Source organism: Sus scrofa, chromosome 6 (genome assembly GCF_054392235.1).
Source record: "Sus scrofa isolate SSC_HxYL_T2T_F1_AM1 chromosome 6, Sscrofa_HxYL_maternal_Yorkshire_Landrace_v2.0, whole genome shotgun sequence".
NCBI classification, from domain to species: Eukaryota; Metazoa; Chordata; class Mammalia; order Artiodactyla; family Suidae; genus Sus; species Sus scrofa.
In genome coordinates this window covers 98,536,263-98,558,520 of record NC_139388.1, presented here as the reverse complement: position 1 = coordinate 98,558,520, position 22,258 = coordinate 98,536,263, and the positions used below count along the sequence as shown (strand labels likewise).

General features: G+C 48.0%; 1 long non-coding RNA gene across 1 annotated transcript in view; it reads right to left on the bottom strand.

Annotated features, from left to right (window-relative positions):
• The window catches only part of LOC102159289 (uncharacterized), a 78,791-nt gene that overhangs the window by 8,809 nt on the left and 47,724 nt on the right, over positions 1–22,258 (bottom strand). The window contains exons 2-3 of the long non-coding RNA XR_014805137.1: positions 11,501–12,030; positions 9,844–9,967 (exon numbers count right to left, since the gene is read on the bottom strand). This is a non-coding gene — a long non-coding RNA (uncharacterized LOC102159289). The remainder of the gene's footprint in view (positions 1–9,843; positions 9,968–11,500; positions 12,031–22,258) is intronic.

Here is a 22,258-nt window from a genome sequence, read left to right as displayed (position 1 = left end):
GGATTTCTCAGAGCCTTTCTGTGCGCACGCGCACTGGACAGCAGGTGCGGCCTTTCATGAATGTTATTTGCTCACTTAACTCTTTTCTGTGGGAACAACCTCAACAATCCTCACACTGGGGTTCCAGAGTTCCCGCTGTGGCACAACGGGATCAGCGGTGTCTTGGGAGCACAGGGACGCAGGCTCAATCCCTGGCCCAGCTCAGTGGGTTAGGGATCAGACATTACCACGGCTGCAGCTTGGGTTGTGACTGCAGCTCGGATCTGATCCCTGGCCCAGGAACTCCATATGCCACCAGGCAGCCAGAAAAGAAAAAAGAAAGAAAGAAACTAGGGCTCCAAGGAGCATGTTTTAGGAAACACTGCTTCTGCAGGTTAAGAGCAAAGTCCAGGGCCCAAGCTCCCTCAAGCACCACATTTCTCCTTCCCCATCCTGGTCACTTCCTGTAGACCAGCTCTGCCCATGTGTCTGTCTCCCTCCACTGCCCCAGACAAGCTCTGGCCACTGAGAGTCCAGAAGAGTCTTTACCTCCTGTGGCCAGGACCGAATGCTCCCACCGATGTAAGCAAAACGACACGAGAGAGGCATAGCAGCTGAATTGCATGTAGCATCTTCCCTAAAAGTGCTCCTGACAAGCCATGACAGAACCTCCACACCTCGTTCTGCTCTGGGGCCCCTCAGTCGGGTATTCCAGACAATAGGGTCCCTGCTATGCCCTCCCTGGACAGCCAGGTGGTGGGCTTGCCCAAATATCTGCACATCAACCAGTAAATCACACACATGGTTAGGCTTTTCCACAGCGTCACTCAAAACATGAATTTGCTCTAGCATCTACTCCACCTCACAGACAGAACGCTACCACCATCCTAGGCTCCAGATCCAGAAGTATTCCCGGACCGAAGCCAAAGCCCACATCTGCACTTCTCTCTCCAGCACCTTTAATCACCACCATCATGCCTTCCTTCTCATCATCTTTTTTTTTTTTTTTTGTCTTTTTTGCCGTTTCTTGGGCCGCTCCCGCAGCATATGGAGGTTCCCAGGCGAGGGGTCTAATCGGAGCTGTAGCTGCCAGCCTACGCCAGAGCCACAACAATGCAGGATCCGAGCCGCATCTGCAACCTACACCACAGCTCACCGCAACACCTAACCCACTGAGCAAGGGCAGGGATCGAACCCACAACCTCATGGTTCCTAGTCGGATTCGTTAACCACTGCGCCACGACGGGAACTCCCATCTTTTAAGTATGTATTCAAGCCCAGGCATGGAAAGTAGGTTCATCTCACTGGCCAAGTCCAATTGATTGCTGGTGGCTCCCTGGCCTGGCTATTGGGAGAAAGATGCTAAGGCTTTCAACCGGGTTTGGGAGAAGGATTAGTGATGTCTGCCAATGCTGGGGAGCAGGCAGGGTGACATGCATGTGCTGGTTATTGCCATCTCTGATCCACACTTTCCCTCAAATCCGGTCTCCCAAGCCATCACTTCCCTTTCTCCCATCATAAACTCTCCCCCACTCCCACCCACCATGTACAGCCTCATTCTCCCATCAAACAGCTCTCTCTGAAGTCACCAACAAACTCCTATCTGTCAAGCCACATGCCCTCTCGATGTCAGCGCCTTTGTAGCATTAGATAAGGTTGACCTTTCTCTGGAAATTCACACCCCTGACCCCACAGAATTCTGAGGCACTCTATGCCCCCTGCAGCCTCTGGCCTTCCTGACCACTCATCCTGTTTCTTCTGCCATCTCATCAACATAGCCAGGTCCTAGAGCCCAGTTTCCAGCTGTTTTCTGCTCCTGCCAATGCAATCCCTCCCTCTGAGATCTCACCCACAGCTCTGTCCTTGGGGAAGAGAGCCCCCTCGCCTGTGCCTCTGTGATCAGCCTCCTAACCCACTGGCCACTGCTACCAGCCAAAGCTCTGAGAACTCAGCACCATCTCCTTCCTCCACCCAAGGCTTTCCACCCTCATAATCCTCCCCAAATTTTGGGCTCGAGTCTTGACTCTCTCTAGACATCCATGAAATCGCCATGTGCTAATTCCTCCTGTTTAATACTTAGCTAATTTCCAAAATGAAAATAGCTTCATTATTTGTTCTGATTGAAAAGTATGTTATATCCACATTATTTAAAAAAAAAAAAGCGAAGCAATACTTAAAAGTATGAAAAAGAAAGTAAAAAAAAAAAAAAAAAAAAAAAACTCAAAATCCTACCTCCCAGATATAGCTACCTCTAGCATTTTGGTGAACAGGCTTTCAGACATATCTCTATGCATATATACACACAGAGATCTATGTATATAATTTTATAGACGAGGGATTGTATTATACATACTGTTCTCGCTGACACCTGCTTTTCTCTCTCAACAATATGTCATAGACATCTTTCTATGTCAATAAATAGAGCTCTAAAAAATTATTTTAATTACTTCGTAGTATTCCATTGCATGTATGTATCATACTTTCTTTAGCTGGGTCTCTGTTGATGGTTTAGAGAGTTGTCAAGGTTTTACTCTCACAAACGACATTGTGATAAATAGCTGTGTGCATAACTCTTTGCTCCTTTTTGCAATTATCTCCTTAGAATAAAATCCTACAAATGAGGTTGCTGTAATAAGGGTAGGCTATTTCTAATTTTGCCACTCTGCCCTTCAGAAAAAATTGCCACAATGACTTCCCAACAAAAGTACTTAAGCATTTGTCTGCCCACAGCCTTGCCAGCCCAGAGTTTTCATGTTTGGTCAAATCAGAAGGCAAATAACACTCATTTTTATTGGCAATGCTTACATTACATTGGAGCAAAAGAGTATCTTTTTACATTTTTCAGTCCTTTATAATTATTTTCTCTGTGAATTGCCAGTTCCTGTCCTTTGCCCATTTTTCTAATGAGGTATTCATCTCTTTTTCAGTGAGTTGTAAGAGTTCTTTGTACATTCGAGATCAATGTCTAACAATATTTTCCTTTTTTTTTTTTTTTTTGTCTTTTTAGAGCCACACTCAAGGCATATGAAAGTTCCCAGGCTAGTGGTCGAATCAGAGCTATAGCTGCCAGCCCACACCACAGCCACAGCAACACAGAATCCGAGCTGAATCTGCGACCTACACCACAGTCACAGTTACGGCAACACCAGTTTCTTTTTTTTTTTTTTTTTTTTGTCTTTTTTGTTGTTGTTGTTGTTGTTATTGTTGCTATTTCTTGGGCCGCTCCCGCGGCATTTGGAGGTTCCCAGGCTAGGGGTTGAGTTGGAGCTGTAGCCACCGGCCTACGCCAGAGCCACAGCAATGCGGGATCCGAGCCGCGTCTGCAATCTACACCACAGCTCACGGCAACGCCGGATCGTTAACCCACTGAGCAAGGGCAGGGATCGAACCTGCAACCTCATGGTTCCTAGTCGGATTCGTTAACCACTGCGCCACGACAGGAACTCCAACACCAGTTTCTTAACCCACTGAGGGAGGCCAGGGATCGAACCCGCATCCTCATGGATCCTAGTCGGGTTTGTTACCACTGAGCCATGATGGGAACTCCCCCATTTTTTTTTTTAACTTTTCTTCTAATGGTCTTCCAGGTACTTATGTTTTTAATTTTCATATATCATAATGTACCAAACTTTTTCTTTTATGATTTTTGGATATCATGTCATGCTTAGAAGAACCTTCTCCACTTGAAGGTGACCAGAATATCCATCCATATTTGTATCTCTATGGTCTTCATGACTTGATCCTAATGGAATGAAGTAGTAGTCAGCTTGTGTTGTAATTGCTGGCCCATTATCTCAACACCATTTATAAAGTAGCCCGTATTCTCCCAACTCAATTGAAATGCCATTCTATCAGATATAAAATTCCCTTAAATACTTGGATCCATTTCTGGACTCTGTCCTAATGACCTTTCTTCCATAAGAATTTTCATTAATGCCCCCTTTATAAAACATTTTAATATCTATTAGAGTATTCATCATCTTTATTTTTCAACATTTTCCTGACAACTCTTATTTTTTATTCTTTCAGGTTAGCTTTATAATTATTTTTGTAAATTCAAAAAAAAAATCCTGTTAAGGTCTTGATTGGATTATCTTCATTTTGTATATTCCCTTATGAGAACTGACATTCGCATTCTTATAAATATTAAATCTTTTCACTGTTTCTTAGGTGAAAAGATGTAGGTGTGTGTCGTATTTATTCAAGCTCCTTTACATCCTTCAGAAGAGTTTTCTGATTTTCTTCAGGTAAACTCTATATCTTGTAAAGTTTATTTCCAGCAATTCTGTGTTATTGTTTTCTTTTTGACACTGTGGATGAAGCCTTTTATTTTGCCTTCAAGATGATCATTTTATAAACAGAAATGCTATCAGTTTCTATGTATATAATTTTGTTACAGGTCATTTTACTAAATTCTTTATTTTTCCAGTTGCTTTCAGGAAACTGAATTGGATTTTCCAGATAAATATAACCATGTTTTTTGAAACTATGACTATGTCCTCCCTCAATAGTTATCCTTTTCATTTTCTTGTCTAGTTGCAATGTCTAGCACTTTAGGAAAAGTGTTTTATTTAATATCATTAACAATAATTATCCTGGTTTATTTTCTGACTATAATAAAAAGATATCTAGGGTTTTACAAGCCTAACATCTCTTATACCATCCTTTCCAGCTCTGTGACTACTATCCAAGTCTAGCCCATATTAATTTGCCACATACGCTATCATAAACATGAAGGAATAAGGGCAGAGAGTTTGAAGTCAGATGGCCTTTGTCCAAGCCCTGACTACCATTTACTAGTTCTATGTTCTAGCCAAGAAACTCAAGATCTTTGAAATGAAGGAGTTTTTTTTCAGAGGCGTTGTTGAAAGGATTAAGTGAAATAAAACATGCTGTGCGCAATATCAGTAAATGACAATATTTTTCAAGTCTTAGCCTGCAACTTCTCCTTCCATTCGAAACTCTACTCCACTCTTATGTAGATCATCCCAAAATATCATTATGTTCACATCACTCTGCCACTCCCCCTCTGCTGCTCACAAATCATCAATTATTTCCCATTGTCAACAAAAATCAAGCCCAAATTCTTAAATGCATCAAAATCCTTCCAATATTCAATCCCAAACTTTCTTCCAGCCTTACTTCCTATATCCACCTACGCCCTTACCCATCATACACCACTACCTACACTTTATTCCAGCCAAAATGTTGTCCTCGTTAACAGCTGCCTAACACCAAGCAGGTTCTCCCTCCCAGCTCGGATCCCGCCATTAGCCCCTGCATCACCTTTTATTTGCAAGAGATACAAAAATGAAATCTAAACTGATTTTAAAAGTTGATTTATTAACAACCTAACTGAATAGTCTAGATGCCATGGGCTTCAAGCACAGTTTGATCAAGGTTAGGATGCCATTTTCTGTGATTTTCCAGGCTTTCTCATCCCTATATGTTGACAGGAGTCTCAGGGTGTGTTCCTAGTCACCTGAAGCCCACCAGGAATTAGGACAACATTCTCCTTCATTCAAATCCAAATAGACAGGGATTAGATTTTTTTTTTTTCCAACCATCTAACAAAATTTCTGAGCTTCTTTCTATCTGATTGGGCCAACTTAAACCAATCCCTATGACCAGAGGGATGTGTGTGCTAGTTGGTTTACAACCATCCAATGTGCCAAGGTGGGGGAGTGAGTGGATTATCTTGACTGGCTAAACCAACCAGGACCCATCTCCAGAGCCACACACACTGTTCGAGGTGAATGGGGTGTTGACAATCTTAACTGCACTACAACCCCTTCCATTTCACTTTCCTGGGACTTAGACTTCCTTTGAGACCCAAGTCATTCCCATAACTCTAATAATGTGTCCCCCTCCCTTTTTAGCCTCCAGAGCTCTTACTTTCAGCTCGGTACCTGGTAACCATAGCCATTTGTGATTATTTATAGAGTCCTTTGTCCATTTTTCACAATTAGTAATGAGAGAACTCATTAAAACCTACAAAACACATAATTCAAGCTAGCCCTTTAGTATACATGTATGCGTAACTGGGTCACCTTGCTGTACAGTAGAAAATTGACAGAACACTGTAAACCAGCCATAATGGAGAAAATAAAAATCATTATAAAATTTTTTAAAAAGCTAGCCCTTTGGAGTTCCCATCGTGGTGCAGTGGTTAACGAATCTAACTAGGAACCATGAGGTTGCAGGTTCGATCCCTGGCCTTGCTCAGGGGGTCGGGGATCCTTCATTGCCATGAGCTGTGGTGTAGGTCGCAGACGCGGTTTGGATCTGGCATTGCTGTGACTCTGGCGTAGGCCAGTGGCTGCAGCTCCGATTCAACCCCTAGCCTGGGAACGGCCCTAGAAAAGGCAAAAAAAAGACAAAAAGAAAAAAAGCTAGCCCTTTAACCTTCACAACAATGCTTTGAGATGCAGAGAGGTTAAGTGACTTGCCCTATGTCACACAGCAGTTGTCCCAGAGGCCTCTACAGGAAGTTCTCTCTTATTCTCACTCTCATTTCCACTCACACACACATATACCCCCTCCCTCCCTCCCTTTCTCTCTCCCTTCCTCCCTGTCTCTCTCCCTACCTCCACAATCCCGCCTCCATTCCCCAACTCACATCTGACCTGACCATGCAGAAATCTCCTGGCATCACCTCCTTTTTCTAGAGCTTTTTCACCTCCATTTCTAGAGCTCTTAGACTTCCTCCAAAAAGTACAGAGAAAGTTTCTTGCCAGACAGCAGTTTCTAAGATTTGTGTGACAAGGCCGGGTAAAATTCAAATGACTCTGGGTGATTTAATCTGCTTGGGGCTGGGGTGGTAAATCAGAGCAGCCCAGGCTGCCACAGCCGCCCCAGAAACCCACAAGCCGAGCTGATGATAGGAGTTTATCTGCAGATCTGCAGGTGAGGGCCCTGGAAGCGTGAACCGCAGCCCCAGGGAGTTCCCCTCCACTGCACTCGGAATACATTTGGAAGGTCCTACGGCCCACAGCCTCTCCCGGCCTACATGTTCCACCAGAAAACACCTCTTCCAAGGAGACAGCCCCAATTCCTCCCTCTCCCCACCTCCCCTGGTCAGACGCGGCGCCCACACTGGACCCTGCAGGGGAAGAAGACCAGCACTGGTCAAGCTTTCACTGAAACTGCTGCCTCGGTGCCAGGTCCTTGCACACCCACACACCCATTACCTCATTCCATCTTCACAACAACTTAATGAGGGAGGCATGTCCATCCTCAGTTTAGAGGTGACTTAATTAAGGCTCAGGGTGATTAAATAACTTGCCCAGGGTTATTATATAGCTAGCAGGAGGCAGGGCCAAGATCCAAACCTAGATTCATAAGACTCCAAAATCCTCATCCTTTTGACGCCACCCCTCCATGAAATCTAAGGGGAGTAAGTACACGGTAGCTTCCATTGAAACCACCTTGTCTGAGAAAAGGGAGAAGGCCCTGGCTGAAGGGGAGTTGTATTCTGAGCAGTGGAAAGAATAGTCTTTCCCAAACGAGGGAAACATCAGAGGAGACGGTAGTCATACTTATGACACCTACTATGTGCCAAGCATGTGTGCACATGGTGGGGGTGGGGGGGGGTCTGTCAGGGGGTTCAACATCCATCATCCTAACCATGAGTCTGTAGGCAGTGGTATGCTATTGAGATACCTACCAACTAGCAATCTGGAAGAATAAAAGAGGAGTTCCTGTCATGGCGAGTGGTTAATGAATCTGACTATGAACTATGAGGTTTCGGGTTCAATCTTTGGCCTTGCTCAGTGGGTCCAGTGTTGCCGTGAGCTGTGGTGTAGGTTGCAGATGTGGCTCGGATCCCGCGTTGCTGTGGCTCTGGCGTAGGCCAGTGGCTACAGCTCCGATTAGACCCCTAGCCTGGGAACCTCCATTTGCTGCGGGAGCGGCCCTAGAAAAGGCAAAAAGACAAAAAAAAAAAAAAAAAAGAGAGAGAGAGCCCTGATTTGTAGTCATTGCCAATTTCTGCAGTGTAAATATTCCCTCCCTGGTCATCTTCCAGCTACCAGTGGGATGTCACTGAAACAGAACTGGGAAGAGGTGTTCTCAACTGGTTCTGTAAGCCAACAGGAACCTACCCCAGCATACCACTGCCTCAAAAAGAGGCTTTATGAAACCCACATAATGGAAGAGACCAGACACAAAAGGCATTCAAGCTCAGGCTGAAATCTTTTCCTTCCAATTTTCTAAAGTCCATGTCCTCTCCACAGCTCCATATTCCCTGAACCAGGGGTGATGATCACCGACCGCTAATCTCCAAAGGAGGGTGGACTCCTATGAGGTCCTAAAGGACAGAAGAACACCAGGAGGTCAAAGTTCAGCCTAAGGAATTCCTGTCTTGGTTCAGCACGAATGAACCTGACTAGTATCCATGAGGACGCAGGTTCAATCCCCGGCCTTCCTCAGTGGGTTAAGAATCTGGCATTGCTATGATCTGTGGTGTAGGTTGCAGATGCGGCTCTGATCTGGCATTACTGTGGCTGTGGTGTAGGCCGACAGCTGTAGCTCCAATTTGACCCCTAGCCTGGAAACCTCCATAGACCGCAAGTGCAGCCCTAAAAAGAAAAAAAAAATAGCCTAAAGGATAACCCCTAGACTGACAGCTCCAGGAAGGCAGCATCCAGCTGTGCCTGGCACATAGGAAACGCTTGATGAATGAAGGAATGAAAAAGCCATGATATGCATGTTCTACTGACGCCTCAAACTCACCAAAACTGAATTCATCACCTTTCCCAAAAAGCCATCCCTCCTCTGGTGTTTCCTGTCTCTGTGAATGTCATATCCCAGAAACCTGGAGTTCCAAACGTTCCCTCTTCCTCAATCCCCACATCCAAACAATCGGCAAGTCCTCTCTCCTCCACTCCCGAGTTCCTCTGGAGCAGACCCTGTGCCCATCATACCCACTCTGCTCTCCTGGCTCAGACCATCACCATCTCTCCATGAACTGAATTGGCAGCCTCCTCACTGCTCTTTTGTGACTCATCCCTGGCCTGTCCCCACCCCCAGCTCCTGCCAAATCCGTCATCGACACAGGTGCCAAAGTGATCTCTCAAAACTGCCCCTCTGAGCATGTCCCTCCCACCCCTTCCATAGCTCCCTACTACCCAGAGGGTAGAATCAAAGCCCCTTGGTTCTCCAAGGTCTGGCCGTGCCTCCTTCCCCTGTGTGATCACTGACCTCTGCCTCCACCTCGTACTGGCCTTTCTTCAACAACTCCAAACATCTGCACGTCTGTCTCTTGCTTCCGTCCCTGCCTTCGCTCTTGTTCTACTCTCCGCCTGGATGCCCTCCCTTCACCTTGAAACTCCTACTCATCCTTTAAGACATAAAGCAATGTGGTTTCTTCCATGATTCCTGGGAGCCCTTTCAGCACTAACGTTTCATAATTCTATTGCCAAGTCTTGATAGTCAAGGCCTTCTGGATTCCAGAGTCACCTTCTCTCTTTATGGGACCATGCAAGGATCCTTTAGGGATCCTCTAATCCAATTCTGCCATTTTACAGACAGAACATCTAAGGCCCAGAGAGGGAAAGGCGTTTGTCCAACATCACACAGCAAGCCAGCAGCAGAACCAGGACAAGAACTATGCACCACCATTCCCACACATGTATTCTCACCACAGTCATTGCAAGCCCACCCAGACTTACCACCCCTCCCAACATGCAAGCCAGACTCGGACATTTCCTGCCTTTGGTCATGCAACAAGGCCATTCCCTTCCACAGCCCTCCACCTCTAGGAAGCCCATCCTGGTTAACAAGCCCAGCCCCTCCACACACCACACCCTCCCCCAAATCACCCATATTTGTCAGAACCCAGCAACTAGGGCTTGGCTCACTCACAGGGATCAGTGTCTTGTTCCATCTTGCCAGGTGGGATGCCCACTCCTCGGAGCTGGCCAATGTCTCCTCATCGTCTTTCTTCTCTTACTCCTCCTTTTACAACCCCCAGCTCAATATACAACAGCTCAGAGTAATAAGGAATCAAAAAAAAAAAGAAAGGTCAGAGGAGGTTCAAGTCCCAGTTCGGTACATCCCTGACTGGTTCCCCTTAATCCCTCTGAGCCTCAACATTCCTTATCGGTGAAATGGGTCCATCCCCCAATGGTTGCTATGACAACCGAAGGACCTCACCCTTATTACAGACCTAGCACTTAGTAGGCGCTTGGTAAATGTGAGTTCCCTTCCTCACTTGGAGAAAAAGCCTCCTCGGGACTGGGAGGTGGGAAGATAACAAACACTCTCTCACTCCTCTCCTCAACAGGCTATGAGCAGCCTGTGTGCAGAAACGTGGGGCGTCTCCAACCCCCTTCCCCACCCCCAACAATCTGCTTTAACCTTCCCATCACAAATGCCTTGTTTATTTCAATATCATCCGTTTTACTTTTCCGTTCAGGCACCAAAAAAAAAAAAAAAAAAATTACAAAAACAGATTTAAGAGGAGAAGAAGTATTTAATGAGTAAAACTGTCTGCAGCCCTGTTTCTCTCTCAGGAAAAAGTGGCTGTGATTCTGGCATGAGAGAGGGAAGAGCAACAGCTTCACTTCACCGCAGCTGCCAGAAGGAGTGCATTTCAGAGTGGAACAGAACCTCCGAATTCAACAGCACGTCTCTCAGCCAGGCGCTTCCTGTGCCGAATTCAGCTTGGCAGGTGACACCCCAGCTCAAGCAGGGATCCAGCCCTGACATGAGCAACTGCAAGGCTCTCTGTTCCTGCCTGCTTCCAGCATGGGAGAAGCAGCCTGCCAAGCAATGGCAGACCACTGACCACCAGGCTGCGGGCTCCAACAGTGGAGGGAGGCCAATGGAAAACGGGTGGATACACCTGGCCAGCAGCCCAAGGGGATCAGGACCCCTCCCTCTTCCATCACATTCAGGGACTAGCATTTTCCCCTCCCCAAATGAGGGCGACTGGGCATAAAGATCAGATCCAGGACTTGCTGCTCAAACAAAAGTTCAGAAGTTCCCATTGTGGCTCAGCAGGTTAAGGACCCAATGCTGTCTCTGTGAGGATGTGGGTTCCATCCCTGGCCTCACTCAGTGGGTTAAGGATCCAGCGTGGCCACAAGCTACAGTGTAGCTCGCAGAAGTGGCTCAGATCTGGTACTGCCATGGCTGTGTTGTAGGCTGCAACTGCAGCTCTGGTTGGACCCCCCAGCCTGGAAACTTCCATATGCTGCAGGTGTGGACATACACACACACAAAAAAAGTGAGAAAATCTGCAGCTTCTTCTCCACCTTCAAAGGTATTCTGGGGGGTTGCCCTGGATGGAATCCAAGGTCAAACTCCAGAAGGGTTCTGCTCCCCTAAGAACGCCCCCACCACCACCAAAAGAAAAGAAGAGGAGCTGAAAAAACAGAAAATAGCACATGCCCTCCACCTATGTACAACAGAAACTGCTCCAGGCAGAGAGCAGGCTGGACCAGGATGGTGGTCCCCCTCCCTTGACTCAAACCTCATACCTCTATTAATGTAGCCCATCAACTCAGACTGAACTTACCGGCCCTTGAACTCCTAGATCTCTTTCTCATGTGCTGCTGTCCCTCTCTACAATTCTTTCCTGTAGTCGAGATAGGCCCCAGCATTCATCCCTGTGACATTTCATCATGCTAAATTCACTTTGTCACTCCAGCATATGGAGACTTTTCTGGATCCCGATCCTGCTATCCGAGCTTTTCTCTGCACTTTCATTTTGTTCTACCGCCTCCTATTGTTACAGGTCTGCACCCTCTGCATCTTCTTCTGGGTCCTTGGCATATGTTGGCCAGAGGAGTAGAAGGCAGGATCCCAGAGCAGCCTCTAAAGACCTTCACAGACTGACCTGGTTCCACTTATATGAAAATCCTATAGTTGTCATTCGCCCAGATGGGAGCCTCCTCTGTGCCCTCACAGCCATCCATCACATCCTCAAGAGCCATGAGAGATCCTATTCCGTGTCTTGGCAGAAAGGTTCAGGCAGATCCAGGCTTGAATCCCAACTCCATGGATCTTGGGCAAGTCACTTAACTTCCTGGAGACTCAGTTTCTCATCTGCAAAAGAAAGACTCACATCTAGTGCACAAGCTTCTGAAGATTAAAACCATGACTGCAAAGCATCCAGCCCACAGTAGGTGCTCAGCCAATAGATTCCACTGCATCACACGCATTTCCTTCATCCGCTGGTCATTAAGCTGTCGAGAATCTAAAAGATGTGCCTGCTCTTGGTGAACACACATTGGCTCCAGGGTTCACTGCCCTCTTTTCCGAGTGTCACATTTTTCACCACCCATGTAAGGCCCTCACACTAATTTAAGATCAGCCAAAACCCTGGTTCTTCTTTTATGTAAATTCCTGTCAAGACAATCTTCCCTTCCTGGAGCTGTGTAGTTTTTAAATATAATACAGTAATAATAGCAACGTAATCCTTTCAATCCTGGCATGAAACTAAAAACATCTCTATTTTGCCTATGAGGAAACTGAGGTTCAGAGAGGTTAAGTAACCTTTCCTAGATCACACAGTAGGAAAGTGTGTAAGCTAAGCAGAATTCTGTCTGACCCTGAACATTCGGCAATAGTTCGTAAGTGTTAGCCTCAAGTTGGGGAGGGCGGAGGCGTCTCTGGCCCTATTGCACTTGTCTTTTTTTTTTTTTTTTTTTGTCTTTTTTGTCTTTTCTGGGGCTGCACCCATGGCATATGGAGGCTCCCAGGCTAGAGGTCCAATCGGAGCTGTAGCTGCCGGCCTACACCATAGCCACAGCAATGCGGGATCTGAGCCATATGTGTGACCTACACCACAGCTCACGGCAACACCGGATACTTAACCCACTGAGGGAGGCCAGGGATCAAACCCGCAAACTCATGGTTCCTAATGGGATTCGTTAACCACTGCACCATGACAGGAATCCTGTGCCTTTTTTTTTTTTTTTTTCTTGCCTTTTTTTTTAGGGCCCCACCTGTGGTATAATGGAAGTTCCCAGGCTAAGGGTCCAATCGGAACTACAACTGCCAGCCTACGCCACAGCCACAGCAACATCAGATCCGAGCCATGTCTGTGACCTATACCACAGCTCACGGCAACATCAGATCCTTAACTCGCTGAGCAAGGCCAGGGATCAAACTCGCATCCCTCATGGATACTAGTTGGGTTCATTACCGCTGAGCCACACACTCGTCTTTTGGGGCCTCAGCCCAAAGTTCACTTGGTGGAGTGTCTTTCTCAGACACCGTCATCCACAGGGGTGGTCCAGTAGCTCTGCTCCAGTAGCTCTGCTCCACCACCTTCACATCAAAAAGAACTGGGCTGAGGCACAGACTCTACTGCACCCCAAGTGGAGTCTCAGGTCAGTAGATTTCTCCCCTTAGCCTCAGAGACTAATCTCCACGCAAGCATACTAAGCTCCTTGACCCCTGGGCTTTGACTCAGCACAAGGCCAGCCTGGACATTCTCCCCAGCCTTCCCCCAGGGTCTAGCCACCTGCTGCCAAACCCTGACGCCTGTGAACTGACTGACCTTTGCCTCCTGAACCCCCAGTGACCAGGATCCCCATCTGCTTAAGGCCCCTCCCCCTAACCCCACATCCAGAACATCCAGATGCTGAGTCCAGCCATGAAGCAGCAAAGTCATCCGGCACTTGACCTCCAGCCTTCCCGGGTCTCCTGACTCCTCCCGCCTAAGGGTCAGCCTGGGCTCTAAGTTGAAGGAATCCACTAAGCCTGGGGCCCAGGTCTACCCACGAGGGAAAGAGGGAGTGGGTCGAAGAAGCTGCAGGGCTGGGCTCAGGTCCATGGCCACCAAGGGGACAGCCAGCCCAGGAAAGGATTCCTGAGATTCCGAGGGAAGCCACCCGTGGGTCTGCTGCAAACTTTCACAACATCGGGGCAGATGCTCAGAACCTGAAGCCTCCACCAGAGAACTGGCCCCTGGGCCTCAAAGAACAGAGCTTTGCAGCAAGGCCCCCTCCACCCAAACATGGCCATCCTCACGTTCAAAACCACAGCCCCTACAGCCCTCTCTTAACAAGCCCATCCACGCAAACACTTTCTAAGTCCACCACACCTTCCTACACAGACAGAGACCCAAGCGTCCACTCACTAAATATTGATTATGCTAACAAATGCTGGAGAGGGTGTGGAGAAAAGGGAACCCTCCTACACTGTTGGTGGGAATGTAATTGGTTCAACCACTATGGAAAACAGCATGGAGTTTCCTCAAAATACCATATGATCCAGCAATCCCACTCCTGGGCATATATCTGGACACAACTACAATTCAAAAACATACATGCACCCCTATGTTCATAGAAGCACTATCCACAATAGCCAAGACATGGAAACAACCTAAATGTCCATTGACAGAGGAGTGGATTAAGAAGATGTGGTACATATACACAATGGAATACTACTCAGCCATAAAAAAGAACAAAATCATGCCATTTGCAGCAACATGGATGCAACTAAAGACACTCATACTAAGTCAAGTAAGTCCGAAAGAGAAAGACACATACCATATGATATCACTTATACGTGGAATCTAAAATATGGCACAAATGAAACAAAACAGAAACAGACTCAAAGACATGGAGAACAGACTTATGGTTGCCAAGGGAGGGGGGGAGTGGGATGGACTAGGAATTTGGGAGTAATAGATGCAAACTATTACATTTAGAAGGAATAAGCAATGAGGTCCTACTACATAGCACAGGGAACTCTATCTGATCACTTGTGATGGAATGTGATGGAAGATAATATAAGGGAATTTGCTGTACAGCAGAAATGGGCACAACACTGTCAATCAATTACACTTTAAATAAATAAATAAATGTTGATTGCACACCTGCTACCTGCCAGGCCTCTTCCAGGCACGTGGAATACATCAGTGGCCAAACGGGACCGAGGCCCCACCCCTTGTGAGGGCTTGCCTTTTAATGGGGACACCAAGAGTTAAAAAAAAAAAAAAACTTAGATTAGTAAACTATTCAGTGTGCTGGAAGATGATATGGAAGAAAGAAAACCTGGAAGAGGAGTTCCCGTCGTGGCGCAGTGCTTAACGAATCCGACTAGGAACCATGAGGTTGCGGGTTCGGTCCCTGCCCTTGCTCAGTGGGTTAACGATCCGGCGTTGCCGTGAGCTGTGGTGTAGGTTGCAGACGCGGCTCGGATCCCGCGATGCTGTGGCTCTGGTGTAGGCCGGTGGCTACAGCTCCGATTGGACCCCTAGCCTGGGAACCTCCATATGCCACAGGAGCGGCCCAAGAAATAGCAAAAAAAGACCAAAAATTAAAAAAAAGAAAACCTGGAAGAAACTAAGGGGAAACAGGGGGCTTGGGCAGGTAGCAATTTTAAGTAGGTAGTCAGGGCTTCATTAAGAAAGTGACACTTAGGAGTTCCCATCATGGCGTGGCAGAAACGAATCTGACTAGGATCCATGAGGACGCAGATTCGATCCTTGGCCTTGCTCAGGGAGTTAAGGATCTGGCATTGCCGTCAGCTGTGTTGTAGGACACAGACTCGGCTTGGATCCCATGTTGCTGTGGCTGTGTAGGCCGGCAACTGTAGCTCTGATTTACCCCCTAGCCTGGGAACCTCCATATGTTGCAGGTGAGGGTATAAAAAGGAAAAAAAAAATTTCATCAAAATTACCCCTGGAAAGACAAGAAACTTCTTTTCTTTTTTTTCTTTTTTTTTTGGCCTCACCCATGACATATGAAAGTTCCCAGCTCAGGGACTGAATTTGAGCCACAGCCACAGCAATGCCAAATCCTTAACCCACTACACCTGGCCAATGATTGAACACATGCCTCTGTCGCCGCCTGAGCCACTGCAGTCAGATTCTTAACCCGCTTCACTACAATGGGAACTCCAGCAACTTTTTCTTAAAAAGTAACTTTCCCTTTCTCCTTGCTTTCCATACTTTATCTGCACCTTGGTGATGTCAACTCCTACTGGTCCCCAAGAGGTACTTTATGACAGCATTTCCAGAAGAAAAAAAAAAATGGTGACACTTAAGGGAACTCTTGAAAGAAACAGTTATTCGTTCATTTGTTCATTCAATAAATCTTTATTGGGGGTTTTTTGGTCGCACCTGCAGCATGAGGGCATTCCTAGACCAAGGATCAAATCCGAGCCACAGCAGCGCCCTGAGCCACAGCAGTGACAACACAGAGTCCTTAACCTCTAGGGAACTCCAACTCAATAAGTGTTTACTGAACACCCACGGCTACCATGTGCCAGAGGATATTAATTTCTAATTAACAGTGGGGGATACAGACATGAACAAAAGAGCAAAAACTCCTGCCCTTATGGAGTTTACATTTGGGCAGGGGAGAGAGAAACCAAAAGCTGAGTAAATATACAGGGTGTTCCATGGCGATCGAGGCTATGGAGAATTTTAAAGCAGAGGAGGAGTGAGAAGGGACAAGGGTGAAGTTTTAAGCCAGGATGGCCTCATGTCCTCACCCTCCTGAATTCTTCCACTAAGCAAAACACACCCACAGATCTTTTCCCAAACACACAGTCACATACACACACCCAGGCCCAGTCTACTCAAGCCTCGGAGTAACACACCCTCAAGGTCACACAGAGAGACAAAAGTCAGACCTGCCAAGACCTGGAAATGAACCCAACAAGTATCCGTGACGACACAGGTTCGATCCCTGACCTTGAGCAGCGGGTTAAGGATCCGGCGTTGTCATGAGCTATGGTGTATGTCACAAACGAGGCTCGGATCCAGTGTTGCTGTGGCTGTGGTGGAGGCCGGCAGCTGCAGCTCCAATTTGACCCCAGCATAGGAATCTCCAGAGGCTGCAGGTCAGTCCCTAAAAAGCCAAAAAAAAAAAGAACTGGCAGGACCCTCAGAGGCCAGAGGAAACTAAAGCCCAGAAAGAGGCACCAGCTTACCTGAGGCCGGTGGCTTCAACAAAGCCACCCAAGCATGGGAACACCCACAGGTAAGCTCACAGACTTGTACACACAGTCACTCCAAAACACAAACCTAGTTCCCCTCTTCCAGGCAACTAGGTGGGTGAGGTTTGGAGAACTTCTGGCAATTTCTGCACTGCTTGTCCCCTTTGCCCTCTCCAACCCACCCCACCCGTCCCAGCTGTCCCGGCCATCGCCACATCTCCCACCAGCCCTAACCTCTGCCCATGTGTTCCCTGGACGGTGTGTGTGTGCACATTGACTCACCATGTGTGAAGGTGGAAATGTGTGGGTTGAAACTGGGGAGGACACGGCGTGTAAGTGTTCACGCATGGGGAGTCTGTGGTATGTGTGTGTGTACACAAGAGCATGTGCGCATGCGGACACGTATGTGCATGCTCCCCAGAAGAGAGAGAAATTTATAATCTAAATCTTGCTTCTCCGGGGATAAAAGCAAAGTTCAGGTTTAAATCACACGACCAAGGGCAGGAGGGGTTCCCTTGCCTTACAGGATTATCTGCGGTGTGCAGCGGAAAGGGCTGGCAGGCAGGAGGCAGCCAGCAACTCGTCAGCAGGGAGTCATTTGTTGTCTTCAGGCCCTTGGGAGACCTGCTGTGGCTGCTCCAGGAGGGAGCAGAGACGGGAGAGCTGCAGCAACATGCACGCGCTGTCCCAGGTGCTGGGGGGTCGGGGGAGGAAGGGGCCCAGCATCCGGCATCCTGGCATCCGGCTGGGGCTTCCTGGTGCTAAAAAAAGCAGAGCGAGAGGAGGAGGGAGGCTGCAGGCCGGAGAGAAGCCCAGTCGCTTGGCCTGGAGGGAGAAAGGGGGTCCAGACAAGAGGCAGCACTGGCCCCGTGCAGGCCCACCCTGTCAACCTCTCCACCGGCTGGAAAAACACCCTCAGGGCTCCAGGATACCCGAGCCTTAGGCAGCCTGAGCTTGCTGCCTCTTTTCTCCCCGTGACCAAGCCTCTTCCCTTTGCTCCATCTCGACCCCTTTCTCTTTGTTTCTGTGTGTCTGTGCCTTAACCCTCCCTATCTCTCTGTCTCTGGGATTTTTATCTCTTGGTGTCCAACTGTCTGGCCTTCTCTCTCCACCCGCCTGTCTTGGACTCTTCAAGTCCCTCTATCAGCCCTAACCTCAACGTGCCCCTCTGCTGACCCCTGTCTCCTGTGGCCTTGCTGGTAACACATCACACAACTCCCAGCGCCCCATTATTCCCCGGGAGCCCCTTCTCATTTGGCGGGTAGGCTGAGAGAGTCGGGATTCAAAATCCCATTTTACAGATAAGGAAACTGAGCCCCCAAAAGCTAAAAGCCTTGCCCAAGGCCATGCACGGAATTGAAAATCTAGGTGTGTTTCCATTGTGCAAATAGCGCCCCCACAACTCCACATCACCTGGAAGCACGAGCAGGTCCCCCCAGGGCCCTAAACTCTAAAGTGAAAAGAGTCGAAGGACCCAGTGCCACACAACAGCTCAAACCCCACCCAATCACAAAAAAAAACTGCCTTTGATTCACTGAACATCCTAGAAAACATGAGGGTTGAGATGGGAGGCTTGGGGATTCTCTGTATGTCCCCCAAGGACGCCCCAACCCAACCCCTCTCCCCCCAACACACCCCAATGTCTGAATTGTCTGCACATCCCACCACATTCCCCAGGCCCACCTGGGATGAATGGGCTTCCCGCTTCTGCAAGAGGCGTCTCTTGGGGTCTCACTCTTCCCATCTGTACAGTGGGGATGACAGGTCTGGCTCACATTGCTGAGCTAGGTCCCTGCTCCAACCAGCAGAGCAGCTCCTCTCCCCCTCCAGGACCTCGATCCCTAACAGACCTCTGACTCCAGCCGCCAAGAGCCCTCAGACACCTCTGGATGATCGCCATGGTTCCACGGGCCCACACTGGCTTTGACCGCCTGGGCAGCCGGGCAGCAACCGCAAAGCCACGGGCCCCAGAGACCGAGTCCCATCTGTAGCAGCCACATCCCACAGCCTCCCGAGCCCCCACTGCCGTCTCCAGCCCCCCCAGCCGAGAGGCGTCAACACCAACGACCCGCCAGGGCCGGCCCATTTTCCTTTCTTTTCATTGCCGGCTCCGCGCGCAGTTATAGAACCAGGTCTCCACAGAGTAATTTACTGGCAGAATCTCTCCCAGAATCCAGCTTGAAACCAAGCTGTAAAAACAGCTTCGAGTGTAAATAATTCATGCAGACAATATGACTTTTTTATGTAAATTCGGTGCATTAACCCTCTATTATAATGATGGACGACAGATAGGGGCGACGTTGCCTTGGTAAGAGCTAATGGATGGCCGCCATAAATTCACTGCACATTTTATTGTGTTGCTGGAAATTGTGCCTTCAGGCAATGCTGTTTACTTTTATGTAAAACTCTAGGTTCCCTAAATATTACAAATATTTTACATCCAGCTCCTCAGCATTTGGGCTCTGCCCACAAATCAAGCTTTCTCCATGTGAGTTGTAATTAAAGGTTTGTTGTTTTTTTTTTCCTGGGACAATTATCTCCAACTATAAAGAGAAATATTTTTCCCCTTTAGATGTTCCGTCATTGACTTATTAACAAATCCTTTGAAGAAGGAGGTTGTAAGCGACTCGCTGTGGTACTTGGCACACGAGTGGGTCGGCAGGAGAAGGGGCGCTGTGGGTCCAAGGGCTCGGTGGCTGGCTTTTATGTCTGGCCGCCACTCCGGTTTATTTACACATATGATATTCTGGGCCTTCCTCCCCCCTCCCCTCTTCTTTCTATAATTCATGACCACTTTAGCAGGGTAATTCCTCCAGCCACCTTTGCAAGAGATTGGCCCCTTGTAAGCCCCCTGCCCACGCTCCTCTGGGGATGGGGCTGGGGCTGGCAGGGCTGCATGCTTGAGAGGGTCAGAAGTAGCATCTTGGCAGCTGGCTGCCAGACACAGGCCAATTCATCCCTTCCGTGGCCCCCATCCGCTCACATGGCCCAGAGGGCCTTGGACGGAAACTTGGGGTTTCCTGCATTGATTCTCCTTCAATCCAAAACATTGGAAAGGCCCTTTTGGCTCAGCCCCTGCCCGGGCAGAGGTCACGAGGATGCCATTGAGCCTTGCATGAGGGCTGGAGAGAGGAAGGCCGAGAAGCTTCTTAATGAAGGGAGGCAACAGCTGGAGCAGCAGTCCTCTTTAAAAATAATCCTCACACTTGTTTATTATTGTCATTAATATTAATAGCCACTCTGTTAATATTCATCTAGCTGCATTAATATCGTCCAGGAGCACCTGGGATCTCGAAGCTCTCCTAATGGCATGTGGATTCTGCCTCCAGCACCCCTGCCTCTCTGCCTGTCCCTTCCCAAGGGCGTAACACCCCTCCTGCCCAGGTTCCAAACCGCCCCCCTCTCTGATGGGCACCTGCCTTTGGAAACCCAGAGCCACGCGGGATGGGGGTCATTTCTAAGTCCCAGGGGCTCTGCTGGGAGGAGGGGACCGCAGGCCAGGGACCCTGTATGTTTCCGCCTCTCCAAGGGGCACAGGAAGGTTCTGACAAAGATGGCTTAAGAAAGAAAGACAGTTCATTTCCCCCCCAAGGGCTCAATTTCCTGCAGTCGGGGCGGGGGGGGGGGGGGAAGGAGGGAGAACTGGTTGGTTAAAAACAAAGATGAGATATCATTTTTCACGGATTAGATTGGCAAAGATAATTATAATAATAATGGCAACAGCAGCGACCAGCCCGCTTCCTGTAGGCAACGGCTACCCTTAACCCTCTGCGTCTGCTTTTACTGAATCTTCATGAAAACCTCGCCACGGACCTCCTATGAGACTATAAATGGGCAACACCTTCATGGAACGCAATTTACAATACACAGACTCTGCTTACCCTCTGACCCAGCAATCCCATTTTTAGGAATTTTCCGCACGTGAATCATTGAAAACACTGCTCTCTTTAAGGGAAATCCTCTTGCTGCTGTTCTGCCCCACACCTACCTATCCTTTCCCCTTCCGTCCCCTGACCCTGTCTCTGGCCCACTCATCTTTCAACTTGAATGTCACCTCCTCAAAGAAGCCCTCCCTGACTCTCGGGTCTATGGCACCCTCTTGTCTTAGTCTCTCTGTACTTTTCCTTAGTATCATGTGCTAATCGGATAGTTATTTCTATAAGTGCTTAAGACATAAGCTCATCGCCAAAAAATCACTGTCTTCCCTGCCGGCAGGGGCTGGGTGCCCTGTCTCCCCACTACGTCATAAACTCTGCAAAAGCAAGGACCTACCATATTTGTCTTACTCCCCATTTCTATCCCCAGCTCAGCCCTGGGCTGGGACCTAGACTCTACTTGCTAACTCATGGACTTGGGGAAGATACTTGTGGTTGCCAAGGGGGAGGGGGCGGGAGTGGGATGGACTGGGAATCTGGGGTTAATAGATGCAAACGATTGCCTTTGGAATGGATAAGCAATGAGATCCTGATGTGTAGCACTGGGAACTATATCTAGTCACTTATGGTGGAGCATGATGGAGGATACTGCGAGAAAAAGAATGTATATATGTAAGTGTGCCTGAGTCACTTTGCTGTACAATAGAAAATTGACAGGACATTGTAAAGTAGCTATAATGGAAAAAATAAAAATCATTTAAAAAAAAAAAGAAGCACACGCTTGCTAATATCCACGGTGTGAATGAATGAACGAATGAGTGAGCGCGCCATTATATACACATAGATGTTCATTGCAGGGATGTTTATAAGAACAAAACAACTGGAAAAACATATATCGCCATCAGCTGGGCACAGAGTAGGTGAAGTCTATCCATACGTATAATGCAGGCATTAAAACTTTGAGGTGGATCTATATGTACTGACATGAAGGATGTGTCCGTGACATATTGCTGAGTAGGGGGGAAAAAAAAAAAAAACAGGTGACAGAACAGCATGTGTCGTCTGATTTCACTCTGGGTAGAATTGCATACGTGGAATCTATTTGTGTATATTTATGCACGGAGAGAAGTCTGGAAGGACGTTCACCAAAATGTTATGTGGTTATCTCTGGATGGTGAAATCTGAGGTGATTTTTACATTTTTCTTTGAACTTTTCCATATTGTCTGAATTTTTTGCAATGAGCATATGTATCCTTTTTTTCCAAAATGATAAAGCTGCTTTCAAAAGAAGAAAAAAAAAGTATAGGTACCTTCGGAAAGAATGGGAGGGGGGGTGCCTCAAGCCCAGGCTGGGTGAACCCAGCAGAAGCTGGGTCCCAGGGGCTGCGGGGCTGTCTTCTCCCCCGTGTGAGCTGGGCCCCCTCCAAGGCTGCAGGGGAGGGGCATTTAGGGCCCAAGCCCCTGCACCCCACCTTCCTCCGGGCCCTTCATGCCTGTCCAGA